This window comes from Tachypleus tridentatus, chromosome 7 (genome assembly GCF_004210375.1).
Source record: "Tachypleus tridentatus isolate NWPU-2018 chromosome 7, ASM421037v1, whole genome shotgun sequence".
NCBI lineage: Eukaryota > Metazoa > Arthropoda > Merostomata > Xiphosura > Limulidae > Tachypleus > Tachypleus tridentatus.
Window position 1 is genome coordinate 60,183,365 of NC_134831.1, and position 14,132 is coordinate 60,197,496.

Here is a 14,132-nt window from a genome sequence, read left to right on the forward strand (position 1 = left end):
ATTGCATGCATATTGTATTTTAAGATTTTATGGGTGCGTATTTTTATTTTTTACAATTATATGTAAGGGAAGCAACTTTTCATGTTTTAATATATTATTTCATTAATTATGAATTTACATAGCTTCCGTACAGGGGACGAGTACTCCAGCTAATTTATTAATAAATGTTTATTCAACTAATAACATCCATGTTTTTAATAACAAAGTTTTACCAACATGTTCTTAACAAGTGTTTTCTACGAACAACACTCAAATCTGTTTGATAACAATATGTTCTAGAAACAACACTCAAATCTGTTTGATAACAATATGTTCTAGAAACAACACTCAAATCTGGCTCTAATAACAATATGTTCTACAAGCAACACTCAAATGTGTTTGATAACAGCATGTTCTACGAGCAACACTCAAATGTGTTTGATAACAGCATGTTCTACGAGCAACACTCAAATGTGTTTGATAACAACATGTTATATAAGCAATACTTAAATATGTTTGATAACAATATGTTCTACAAACAGCACTCAAATCTGGCTGATAACAGCATGTACTACAAACAACACTCAGATCTGGCTCTGATAACAATATGCTCCACAAACAACACACAAATCTGGCTGATAACAAGTGTTGTACAAACAATACTCGCATCTATTTAATAACAATGGGTTCTACAGGGAACCACATTATTTTATAATACTACCTTCTGTCAAAACCTTCTAATAGCGTACTTCACCAACAGTACCAACATATAAAAGGTATGTTGGTATCTTTACTTCTGACTAAACCTTCTAATAACGTACTTCACCAACAGTACCAACATATAAAAGGTATGTTGGTATCTTTACTTCTGACAAAACCTTCTAATAGCGTACTTCACCAACAGTACCAACATATAAAAGGTATGTTGGTATCTTTACTTCTGTCAAAACCTTCTAATAGCGTACTTCACCAACAGTACCAACATATAAAAGGTATGTTGGTATCTTTACTTCTGTCAAAACCTTCTAATAGCGTACTTCACCAACAGTATCAACATATAAAAGGTATGTTGGTATCTTTACTTCTGACAAAATCTTTATCTCATTTGTGACAAATTTTATATCCAGTGACAGTTACGTCTTAATTATAGCGTTTACGTCTAAGAACATCCATGAGTTCAACCTACATTACCTACATCTTCCGTAACAATAGGTTTAACCACCATATCTCCTTATAAACAAAAAATGTTCAGTCTTTAATACTTGCGTATTGTTAGTAAGAAAGTGTTTTACTAACAATACCAACGTTTTATAATAAATAAAATGCTAAGCACATACACATGAGAGTTATTTGAATACTTTGGCCCCTCGCTATTCGATGCCAGTTCTAAGCATATAACGAATAGAATGTGTTTATCACTAGACTTTTTACTGTTAATAAGGTGCATTTAAACTATTAAAACCATTACCACTCTTCTCCCGTCTCACAAATGAAGGTTGTCCTTGAAGTTGATACAGCCAATCCAGTAGACTATTTTACTAGTCCTCAATAACCAGGAATTTGATTCTGAATCCGAAAAATTTAAATTATCCATCTATCATATTTAGTAATAAGATGTTCAGTCATTAATATCTGCATCTTATTAATATGTTCCGTATTGTTGAATAAAAAAACTTGTCTGGAGACAACATCATTAATTAATGACTCAACCTAATTTGAAAAGTTTACTAATTTCTGTTGTTGGTCTTTCTATGGTATTGAATCTGTATATGTGGTATTTAATGACACTTGTTTCGTTACGTGTAGTCTGGAATTGAAATTAAAACTTTCAATTTCAATGGCATCTTATACGCACGTGACTAAAGAGTCAGTTATAGCCATTCTTAATTTTTAAACTACTGACTAAATTGGGGGTTGGGCAGCACTTGTCCCAACAAGGATTTTGTTCAACTTTGAATCGAATAATGAGATTGCTTTCACATTTATAACACACTAACAGCTGAATTTACCTCATCTCGAGCCCTGAAACCTTCGATTCACAGTTTTGTGCCCCCCCCCCGCTAGTACAGTGGTATGTCTCTGGATTTACAACACTAAAATCAGGGGTTCGATTCCCCTCGGTGGGCTCAGCAGATAGCCTGATGTGGCTTTGCTCTAAGGAAAAACACACTTGTTACATTAATCGCTCGACCAGCGTGCAGGTTGTATTAGCGAAGTAGTTTTCTCCATCTTGTGACGTTAAAGTACATTCTTATTGTACAAGGAGTAAATAAATTTTTCTGTTAATTGTACAGGATGAATGAACAGACATAACAATATCTAAACGTGCAAAACTATAACGAATAACTTGGCACATAGACTGATCTCAAACCAATTAGGAAGAAAACCAAACTCCAGGTTCTCGGTGATTAAATTATCCTCGAAACTTTCAACGTAATTTTTTTTTTTATATTTTTAAGTAATTATAATTAGCTTTCCTTTAATTTTTCTGAATAAAAACAAACTTCGTATGCAAAGCTTTCAAATTCTATGACAGAACATGTTTTTAAAATGTGTTAGTTAACTTTTATCTTTTATCATACATAAAACAGTTCATGAAATGATTATTAAAGCTACACATACATTTATGTCAGATATTTAAGTTCAATGTATATTATAAGTTGCCTTGCAGTTACATATGTTGTTAATTTTTATCTGTGTTTCACGCAAAACTAAAAAAGCTCATAATAAAATAATTCCACGTTTCTGACTGGGAAAGGAGAACTGAGAGAAACCGTCTATAATTTCACGTAAACGAGCACTACACGTTTTATATTTCTGTGGCATTTTTACCACTAAACTACGAAATATAGCCATCGTGGGAACTTTCTATCTCAAGGCTTGAAATTTCTTTTCCTATCCCAAGCTTCTCTCCTACGCCAATTATAGTGAAACATGACCGTAATCCTTATAACGTATCCACAGCCTCAGATGTGGTTCATGGGCCCTCGTATCTCCAGTTCCACGTATTAAATACTGGGTGACTTCTAGCCCCAATAATGAAATTTGAAATTAAAGATCAGAAAGAGAGAAAAAAACATAAATGTTGCAAAATTTATTACGGTATGAACTAACTTTTACACGGTTTATAATTTACTTGTTTGAACATCTGAGAGGCAAGTGTAATAAAATTATTATTATTGAATAATTTATGCTCGAAAAATGCAGATGGTTGGTTCAGATCGTCTGTTTGATGAACGCCTCCTCTGAAAAACTTGTAGGAATCAGCGTCTTACCAATTCACTATCACTACAGTTAATACTAATTATACCATATCTTCCATTCAATTACAACCACACCTCCATCTCAGCCACCAGCGGGTAGAGGCTCACATGTAATATTTGAGTTTACAGTCTGAATATGAAATATGTTTTTAATTACATCCGGGAAGGCTAGGGAATTATTCTCTTTTGACATTCCATAACGATGGTGGCATCCATTGTTCAGAAGTTTTCACCAAACTACATACTACAATAAAGATATATATTTATATATAAAATTTATGACAAGCGTTAATAAAGGCAACCTTAATGTACAAGAAAACGAGAGTTCCCGCTGAGCCCGCTAGAGGGAGGTGAAGTTGTATTAAGCTGGACAGCTAAACAATGACCACACCTCAAATGTAAGCCAGAAAATTAGATGTTACGCAGTTAACAATCAGCGTGAAGTGATCTAACCTGACCACACCGAGGAGTGAACGACCTATATAATTTTAATGTTTTTCTCTTCAACTTACGATGTTGTCTTGTATTTTATCTCTGCGCTTATAATAGTCAGCACAAACGACTAAATATTAAACATTGTAGCTGTAAGTAGCTATTCAGTGAGCAGTCACTGTTTCCGATATCAACTGTGTTTTATTTACCTGTATTGTTTGCGTTAAAATTCAAACACAATACTTATTGTGAACATAACTTTACGTCTTAACTTTATGAACGCACTATACTGTTCTCTAAGTTATATTTATATTAAGCAATTTTTCTTATGAAAATACAGGCCTGCCATGGCCAGGTGGTTAAGGCACTCGACTCGTAATCCGGGTTCGAAAACATATGTTTTTACACGTAAAATACGTTTAGATCCTGGCTTAAGATACCTAAAAAACTTAACACGTATTTACTTGTTTGTTTTAGAATTTCTTTTAAAACTGTTCGAGAACTACCAATGCTAGCTTTGAATAATTTCGAAATGATAGACTAGAGGGAAGGCAACTGGTCAATATCTCTCACCACTGACTTTTGAATTTTTGTAATCGAATAGTGGGATTTGATCGCCACTCTTATATAATATCCACAAGACATATTATAAAAAGCACGACTTTGCTATAACGGGATGCAAACCATTAATCCGAAGATTCACATATGAGAACGCTAATCATTAGGTTATGATCGGACTAAAGAATATTGTGCAAATCGGTTTCCAACATACAAAACTTAAAAAAAGGTTTCAATTGAACGTAATATTATCACTATAAGCATTTAATAGTTAAACCTGTGGGCACAAATTGGTCCTACGGTAAAGTTCTGGATGATGGAGCTAGTAAACCGATTTCGAATGCGTGTAATGTGCAACTTATATATTACGTTTTTGCGAGTTACATATTGAACACTTTGAAGCAATTGAGGTGAGATAGTATATATTTAATTTCAGTTATTTTTGTTTAAAATGGCCGAAAAGCCATTTGATGGTGAAATCTAAGGACGTATGATTATTGGTCCAGATTTATATGCTATTACAAAGTGGGTTTGCAAATATACTCTAAAGTATTCCTGAAAATATATAAGATGTTAAAATCCGGGTTTTGATACTCGCGGCGAGTAGAGCATATACAGCTCTTTGCTGTTTTCCTTACAAGTTTTACATACATTTGTAAAATGTTTCAACATCGTAAGTATTTCACATTTAATAAAAAAGGGTAAATTATAAGATTGCATAATTTTATGCATGCCAATATCCATTAGCTGTCCTTTCCCGCTTCTGGAATTTACTGTACCTTTTTATATCCACTTTACCATCTTGGCCATTCTTATGTACTGTACATCGTAAAGTGGTATAAAATATTCATCACAAGCAAAGAAAAGTAACAATCTATAGAACATGGCACAGCACACAAATGATGAATGCACTGAAATGATGCAAGTTGATGGATAGCGCCAACAAATGCTGTATCAAAAGCAAGAAATAATGCAGCGACATCTAGACGCATATAAAACTTTACGCAATGTTTGCTGTCTTCAAGAAACAGGCTCTATCAAACCACATCAGTGATCAGGTCTGCCATAAGAAACAATAAATAATAATAATGCTGCACCAGTGCTTTTTTCAGTTATTTTAACCCTAAGTACAAGAACTATTGTTTCAGAATATGTCAATAGTCAAATATCAATAGCTCGTTTACTACGTCACCACAAGTTTTATCCTTATAATGTCCGCTGTCATCAAGGTTTTGAAAGGTAAGACTGTAAACTACAATTGGATTTTTCTAATTGTTTCCTCACATTATATGATAAAGATGAACATTTTCTATCTTGCATTATGTGGTTCAACGAAGCACAATTTTTACGGAATGGCGTAGATGTTAATGGCGTACCATTAACACCAGTAATACGTATTATTGAGCATTTGACAATCCACAATTGTTTCTATCAATTACAATGGTTTGCTAATGTGTGGAGTGGTATATACTGTGACATACGTAATTGCATTAGTGTTCTATGAGAGAAAACCTTTCTTTTTCGGCTGACTTACAATGTTTGTGACTGAATTTGTTTATGAGTTATCTCTTGCCTGTTACCAGGGGAAGTGCACAACTAGAATTTGTTGCACATTTCCCTAACTGGTTAAGTTTTTCCAAGACACTGGCTTGGAACTAATTCTATGCAATTGCCTGCACGATTTCTGGAGTAGCATCATTCTAATTCTTTCTGTAGGATTACCTCATAGAGCAAGTATATACCATACCCTCAACTACATTACCAGACCTACAAGAATGAATTCATGTAGCAGGGGTAGAAAGTCCTATGAAACTTTTTAAAGAATCAAAAGTGTGTAAAACATCGCGTACAAATACGTGTTTTCAGAGAAGGTATATACATTGATAAGTGTCTTCAGAGAAGGTATACACATTGATACGTGTTTTCAGAAAAGGTACACACATTGATACGTGTTTTCAGAGAAGGTATGCACATTGATACGTGTTTTCAGAGAAGGTACACACATTGATACGTGTTTTCAGAGAAGGTATGCACATCGATACGTGTTTTCATAGAAGATATGTACATCGATACGTGTTTTCGGAGAAGATATGTACATTGAATTTTTACTTGTTTTTTTGGGTTAATTGGTTTTGCGGAAATGCGTACTTATCTTTCTTATTGCTTTCTCACCAACTCAAGAGAGTGAGTTAGAACAATCAATTAACTTTTGTGGAATAATGTCGTTATGCTTCACAACCTTTGTATAGAATATTTATGGGGGTTTTAACTCCTTTTTAACCTAAACTAATTTAGATGTGTCATTAACGTTATGGTATTGCTCCTAATTTATTATTTTATCTCATACATCGAACCAACTGTTTAACGATTATACTGAAGGTTACTTTCAGTCTCACCAAGGATAAAGGTAAAGATATAATCCGCTACATGGAGGCTTAACTCTATTTATATGTTTGCTGACCCAAGCTGTGCTCATGAGCCTTGAACAGGTAAAGGTGCAATCCACGGTAGAAAGTGCGAAAAATGAAAGGATGCACCAGACATCTACGTCACAGATCATATTTTCAGTTTTACTTTTACTGAAAAGAAAAATAACCAGCAATATAACCATTAAACTTTTGAATGAATATATATATATATATATATATAACGATAGTGTGATAGTTTTAGAGATCGTATGAGAATGATTTTAATTTGACCATTATATCATGACATCATGTCAAGTAACAAATGACCTCCAATATTCCTAAACAGCCTATATCAAACAGATTTTTAATATTACACAGTTACTTCACAAAAATAGAAACCTTCAAGATTTTTCACTTTTCTCGGTACTCCGCTGGTACAGTGATAAGTCCACGGATTTAAAACGCTAAAATTAGGGGTTCGATTCCCCTCGGTAGACTCAGCAGGTGGCCTCATGTGGCTCTGCTATCAGAAAACAAACACACACACACTTTTCTTGAGTAAATCAAGGCTGTAGTTTCCAGCCAATATTTACAAAAATAATATATAACAATGTGTATAATTTAAAGAAATGCGTCGAATCAGCATCGAGAACTGTTTTATGGCTTTACTGAAATAACTGAAACAAGTTGCAAACACCGTAACACTTACTTTGAAATTCACGATGAAACAAGCTTCACTTTAGCTTTCGAGTGTAACCCTCTACAGAGGTAAGTCTACGGATTTACAACGCTAAAATTAGGGGTTCGATTCCCCTCGGTAGACTCAGCAGATAGCCCGTTGTGGCTTTGCTAAAAGAAAAACACACATAAGTAAGCCCTCTACAAAGTTTTGTTGAAGAACTGTGCTGTTGCTTTGAAATGTTTTATTAGAAGAACCAATAACAATTAAGTCAAAGTCAATACCTTTCCCAATAAATTAAACAATCTACTCGAAATTGTTTTATTACAAGTATTATTTCTACAAGTTTATTCTACATTATTTAGATGATTATGTCGTCCTCATAATACGATAATAATTCTTGATCACTGGCATACCAAAATAACGTAAATAATGAAGAAAACTTTTTGGAATTAATTTAGTTTTCAAAAAGACGGGTATTAGAAGCGGCATTTAGAACAACAATTTCCCTTTAACTGGAATATTAATTAAACCTATGTTAGTTTTATGGGGTCTTCACGTACCCCAAATATTTTGTAAACATTAAGGCCGACAGATGGAAGCACATACAAGTAAGTCTTCAGTATTCGGCTACTAATGTTGAATTGCTACAATTACTTTATTTAGGTGGTAAAAGAACAAGCGAGTTATAATATTTAATGTTCATTTATTGATTAATAAAGGAAAATATTTTTTAATGTTTGTATTTTTTGTTTTGAAAGTAATAGGATATTAATATTTAAATAATTTTAAATTAATTTTTTTATGATGGAGTCTAAGTGACCATGGAAGATTTATATAGAAGCTTATGGAAGGGTTAAGGAATATTTCTTATTGAATAACGATAAGTTTAAGATTGACAAAAGGGTTTTATAAGCTATATATATATATAGATTACCGTATTTTTGATATAAGAACATGCTGTTTTCTAGATGCAAAGCTACACAATGGTAATCTGCACTATTAACTACAGGAAATCGAACCACGGATTTTTGCATTGTGAGATCATGAAATTACTGCTGATCCATCGGAGAACTTAATAAAAAAGAACTAAATGTTCGTTTTTTTATTGTTTTTGTGTTTTCTGTTTCGAATATATGCACAAAGCTACGTAAGAGCTATCAGTGCATAACCTTTCCTAATTTTGAGCTGATAAATTAGGGGGAAGGAAGCAAGTCAAAAGTACCAACCGTTAACTTTTAGGCTATTTTTGTTTAATCAAAGAGTGAAATTTGATCGTCACTTCCTAATGCGCCAACGATCCTAAAATGCATAATGCATTTGTGCGTACCCTAAATCGTAACATTCACAGTCGACACACGTTAACTGTTAGGTCACGATAAGCCTAAATAGTGTTTCGTACTTACCTTCTTCACTTATAATTATATGCATGCAGAAATAAATATTTAAAACATATTGTTTCAATACTTTTTCAAAACATCATTAATACGTCAGAAAATATATTTGAAATTCCAGCCTAAGTAGTGAGTGTATAATGAGATAATTCATCGTACGGTTTATATATGTCAACTCGAATCTGCTAACGACACGCAAGCACCTTAAACCAAGATATCAACTCTCAATTTTTATTCTGTGCGAAGAAGTAACGAACTGAAAATAAATGTAACATTGTCTAACATGCCATAAAATACAAAGCTTTGCCACAGCGTCTAAATTTGGGTCCTCAGTGGTACAGCGGTATAACTGCGGACTCCCAACGCTCAAACTCGGGTTTCGATACCCATGGTGGGCAGAGCACAGATAGCCTATTGTGTAACTTTGTGTTTAGTTCCAAATAAACTACCTAAATTGAAATATCGTTTAAAGTACGGTACCAAACATTTTCGATTCATCGTTCAATAAAAAGTTGAGAGTTTAGGTAATCAATCTATAGTTTAGTCCCTCTATGGTAATATAATAAAATGACGGTATTACTTTTTACACGATTTTTAATTAATTAAATAAATAATGATTGAACGTATTTTAACACATCGAAATATCAATATTATCTTCCCATAAGATAAAGTATTAAACCAATATATATAAGTATGAATACATACCTATCAGATACTCTTTTAGAGATGACTCGGAAATAATCAGGTAAGAAAATGATTAAAGGAAAGGAGATTACCTCCCGTGGAACTTATGTTATGTCCTACTTCCAGGTTCCCTGGGAGTTAACCTTTCTACTATGGCCTCATGTTGACCTGGGATAATTGAAAATATAAGATAAGGTTATTATAAAGAATGCAGAAGTAAGCAAAATAAGATATAAAAAATAGTAGGAATTATCTTATCTGTCAAAAGGGCGCGTCATTATATCGTGCTGACCTCTGGTGGAAAGGGTTAGCGTGTATAAGAGAACATCTCTCAAAGACTTTCCTGAGCTCGCTGTCTTGTGGTGGCGTGACATCATGCCAGCTATATGAGGCCAATGTTCTCCGAATGCGCCAATGTCCGTCGCTATCAATCACACACGTGTGTACGAGACATGTGCCGTTTTCTTAATATTTATGCTTAAAACATTTTCAGTATAGATCAAAATCACAAGAAAAATATTATCTCAAAGGGACATAAAAAGACCACGTTTTGCATCATAAGTTGTCTTTATCTACAACATGACCATAACGTGATATTTACATATAAGTGTTAAAGTTTTAACGTTCCATGAATTGAAAAAGAGGATGTAACGTTTTATTATGAAAATTCATGAATAAGTTATTCAGAAAAAAGAACTAGTTAAACAACCCAACTATTAAATGTTCTTGTTTATGAGGAGATAGACAGATTCTCCAAAAATGTCCAATAATTTTATTGTGTCTGAAAGATGTTTTGTTTTTTCTGAGCATATAATAAACTGATATACATGCTTAAGACATTTTCCAGGAGCTATGTTGCGTCTGAAAGCTGTTTATTCTTGAGCATATAATATACTGATATATATGCCTAAGACACTTTCCAAGAGTTATGTTGTGTGTGAAAGATGTGTTTTCTTTGAGCGTATGATAAATTGACATACATGCCTAGAACACTTTCTAGAGTTATGTTGTGTCTGAAAGATGTTTTGTTTTTTCTGAGTATATAATAAACTGATATACATGCTTAAGACACTTTCCAGGAGTTCTGTTGTGTCTGAAAGATTTTTTTCTGAGCGTATAATAAACTAATATACATGCCTAGAACACTTTCCAGGTGTTTTGTTTCGTCTGAATAATGTTTGTTTTGTTTTTTCTTAATACATAATAAACTGATATATATGCCTAAAACAATTTCCAAGAGATCTGGTTGGTATGAATGACGTTTTGTTATTATACACGCCTAAAACATTTTAATAATAATAATATGAATGTACAAACTGGAACAAATCGATATAAACGTCACGAAAAGAAAACCTTGAATGAAAATACCTATAGGTATTTTTAGATAAGAAAAGGTTTGGTTTAAAACTAGAAATGGCCTACAAGTTACCACGACAGATTAAAACAGTGAAATCTTCTACCTACCACTTAAATATGGAAAAGAATATTGCATCTTTGACGCAGGTAAAGAAGCATTAAATCAACCTATTTACAAACATATGTGCACTGCTAGTACAGCGGTAAGTCTGTGGACTTACAGCGCTAAAATCAGGGGTTCGATTCCCCTCAGTTGGTTCAGCAGATAGCCCGATGTGGCTTTGCAACAAGAAAATACACACACACACATATATGCAGATTACCAATAATTTTGGCCCGGCATGGCCAAGTGGGTTAAGGCGTTCGACTCCCCGTCGCACCAAACATGTTCGCCCTTTCAGCCATGGGGCGTTATAATGTTACGGTAAATACCATCGTCTGTTGGCAAAAGAGTAGCCCAAGAGTTGGCGGTGGGTGATGATGACTAGCTGCCTTCCCCCTAGTCTTACACTGCTAAATTAGGGATGGCTAGCGCAGATAGCCCTTGATGAGCTTTGGGCGAAATTCAAAAACAAACAAACCAGTAATTTTATAAAACCCACTCTAGAAGAAAATACCGCCTTATTAAATAAAATATTAAAACAGAGGGTATAATATTACCATTCATTTTTAGCTGACCTGCCATTTGAAATATTTAAGGGGTAAAATATATTTACAATATCTTAAATTTGAGTTATGACATCGTACCTCACTCCTGATGAAGAATCTGAGCGACAATATTTCTAGAAGTTGATTGTTTAGATGCTTTCACAAAGACAAATCATGTATGGAGTACATAGAATTTATTAAATTCACATCTACTGATTTGGATACCTAGAAAAAGGATAGAAATGCCTAGATCATTTTTATTATGACTTGCGTTAAATGTGCAGGATCCACGCTATGCACGAAAACACTACCTTTTATGGTAAGTTGACCACTGACGTATATAAGTGTAAAATCTTGCTCAAGAATTATGATGTCTTAAACAGCATATGTCTTCTCACATTGTCAGCTGCCTAAATGATACTTCATACTATAACAGAAATGCCGTCCGATTTTGCTCATCGAAAAATACTCGAAGGATAATAACCAAATCCAAGTGTATCGACAACCCGAAAATTAATGAAATTTTTACTATTCGGGGAAAAACATACAGTGACCAAAGAGGCAGAAGGTATGTTTGGTATGGTAGCATCTGTGGTGATAAGTGTTGGCCATGAACTGACGCGAGAAATGGCTTTCATCTAGATGCTCTGGAACTGTAGTTAGTCCAAGCTATGAAGATAATTGAAACAACAACGGAAGTCTGAGTCGATTCATTCTTCCCACGATATGAAAAGCATGTTCATTTGGTTTTAGTCAACCAGGTCGTGCCAGAAAATATTTTTGTCATCCTATTCACTTGCAATTAGCTGTATTGCTTACGACTTGATGATTTGACAACACTTTAACACCTTATTCTCATAGCATGCAATCTTTTGATTATACATCATGTTATTTATATATGATTACTTGAAAATGGTGATTTGTAGTTTTAGTGATATTTATTTATTAGTAGACTGCGTATATGCGTTCTCTGAAGATTATTTGCAGTTCTAATTAATTTAGAGTTTGTACAAACACAAAACTTTAGTAATTCGATTATGAAAACACGCTGAAAGAAAGATTGGTTTGAATTTCGCGCAAAGTTACAAGAGGGTTATCTGCGCTAGCAGTTCCTAATTCGGCAGTGTAAGACTAGAGGGAAGGCAGCTAGTCATCACCATCCACCACCAACTCTTGGGCTAGTCTTTTACTAACGAATAGTGGGGCTGACTGTAACATCTTAATGCCCCCTGAAAAGGCGAACATGTTTGGTGTTAGGGGGATTCCAACCCATGACCCTCGGATTACTAGTCGAGTGCCTTAACCACCTGGCCTAAAAACATACTGAAAGACCATCTCATAAGACCTGGCATGACCAGGTGGGTTAAGGCGTTCGACCTTTAATTTGAGGGTCGCGGGTTTAAATTCCAGTCGCACCAAATATGCTCGTTCTTTCACCCACAGGAACGTTATAATTTTTCAGTCAATTCCGCTATTCGTTGATAAAAGAGTAGTTCAAGTTTGGTTTGTTTTGTTTTGAATTTCACACAAAGCTACTCGAGGGATATCTGCGCTAGCTGTCCCTAATTTAGTAGTGGAAGGCTAGAGGGAAAGCAGCTAGTCATCACCACCCATTACCAACACTTGTGCTACTCTTTTACCAACGAATAGTGGGCTTGATCGTAACATTATAGCGTCTTCACGGCTGAAAGGCCGAGCATGTGCGATATGACAAGGATTCGAACCTTCGACCCTCATATTATTAGTTCAAGAGTTGGTGGTGGGTAATAATGACTAGCTGCCTTCCTTTTAGTTTTTCACTGCTAAATTAGAAACTGCTAGCGCAGATAGTTGTCGTGTAGCTTTGCGTGAGATCCAGCAAACAATATTTTTTGATATCCAGAGCTCTTCCACGAGTTCAATCGGTCGGTACCTTATTGACTACTATATTACAGCTCAGTGTTCAATAATTTTCACCAACAATTTAAAAGAAAATAACGTTGCTATTATTTGGCAACAATAACAACCACAACGAACTCTCAACCCTCATCACTATGATCCAAACAGTTTATTACTCTGGCAACACAAATATATTATGAATAAATTCGTTAATGACCAGTTTTAGAAGAACGACACCTATTGATTGTAAATAGAATCTTCGCCTTCTTTTATTGTTGTACAGCCTCATGCTTTGACTATCAAAAGGGAAAATTAATATATACACATGCATATATGTATTACTTTTAAAAATTTCGTGCTTTCTGCTCACGTTATCTCTGACTAAGATAACTGCAAGCATTATCTAAATAATATTTTTGTTGTTGTTGTTTATCATTTTTTAACCTTCTTTAAGTTTGATTACGCCTTGAACTATCCCGGAAGATCTCATGGTCAGGTAGTGTTGTGGTGATGTATTGTTATCACGTGACAATTCTTCGTAACATCAAATCTTTTCTTTCTTCTCACGACAGGCCCTGCCATAAATTGACAGTCGTGTCTTAGCAATCTTGTCCCAACTTTACCCGGATAAGGATTTCTACTTCTTCGGGTATTTCAGTGAAGTTATTGGAGTTACAATTTATCATAAAACCAGTATTCTATTGTTGTTGGATCATGCATTGTTTGAACGCTCCAGAAACTTCTAAATGCAAATTAAAGAAAAAAATAAGAGAAAATGTTCTAATCGCCCACAGTTTCTGTTACTTTAGCCACGTCATTTTGTAATCGCTCACAGTTCCTGTTACTTTAGCCA

The 14,132-nt window shown here is 34.3% G+C and overlaps 1 long non-coding RNA gene across 1 annotated transcript; it reads right to left on the reverse strand.

Moving 5' to 3' along the window:
- Nucleotides 1–6,645: 6,645 nt before the first annotated feature.
- LOC143258004 (uncharacterized) lies at nucleotides 6,646–9,684 on the reverse strand. Its single transcript, XR_013032086.1, has 3 exons — nucleotides 9,419–9,684; nucleotides 7,350–7,489; nucleotides 6,646–6,811 (listed from the first exon to the last, which is right to left on the reverse strand). It is a non-coding gene; the product is annotated as an uncharacterized LOC143258004 (long non-coding RNA).
- Between the last annotated feature and the right edge of the window lie 4,448 nt (nucleotides 9,685–14,132).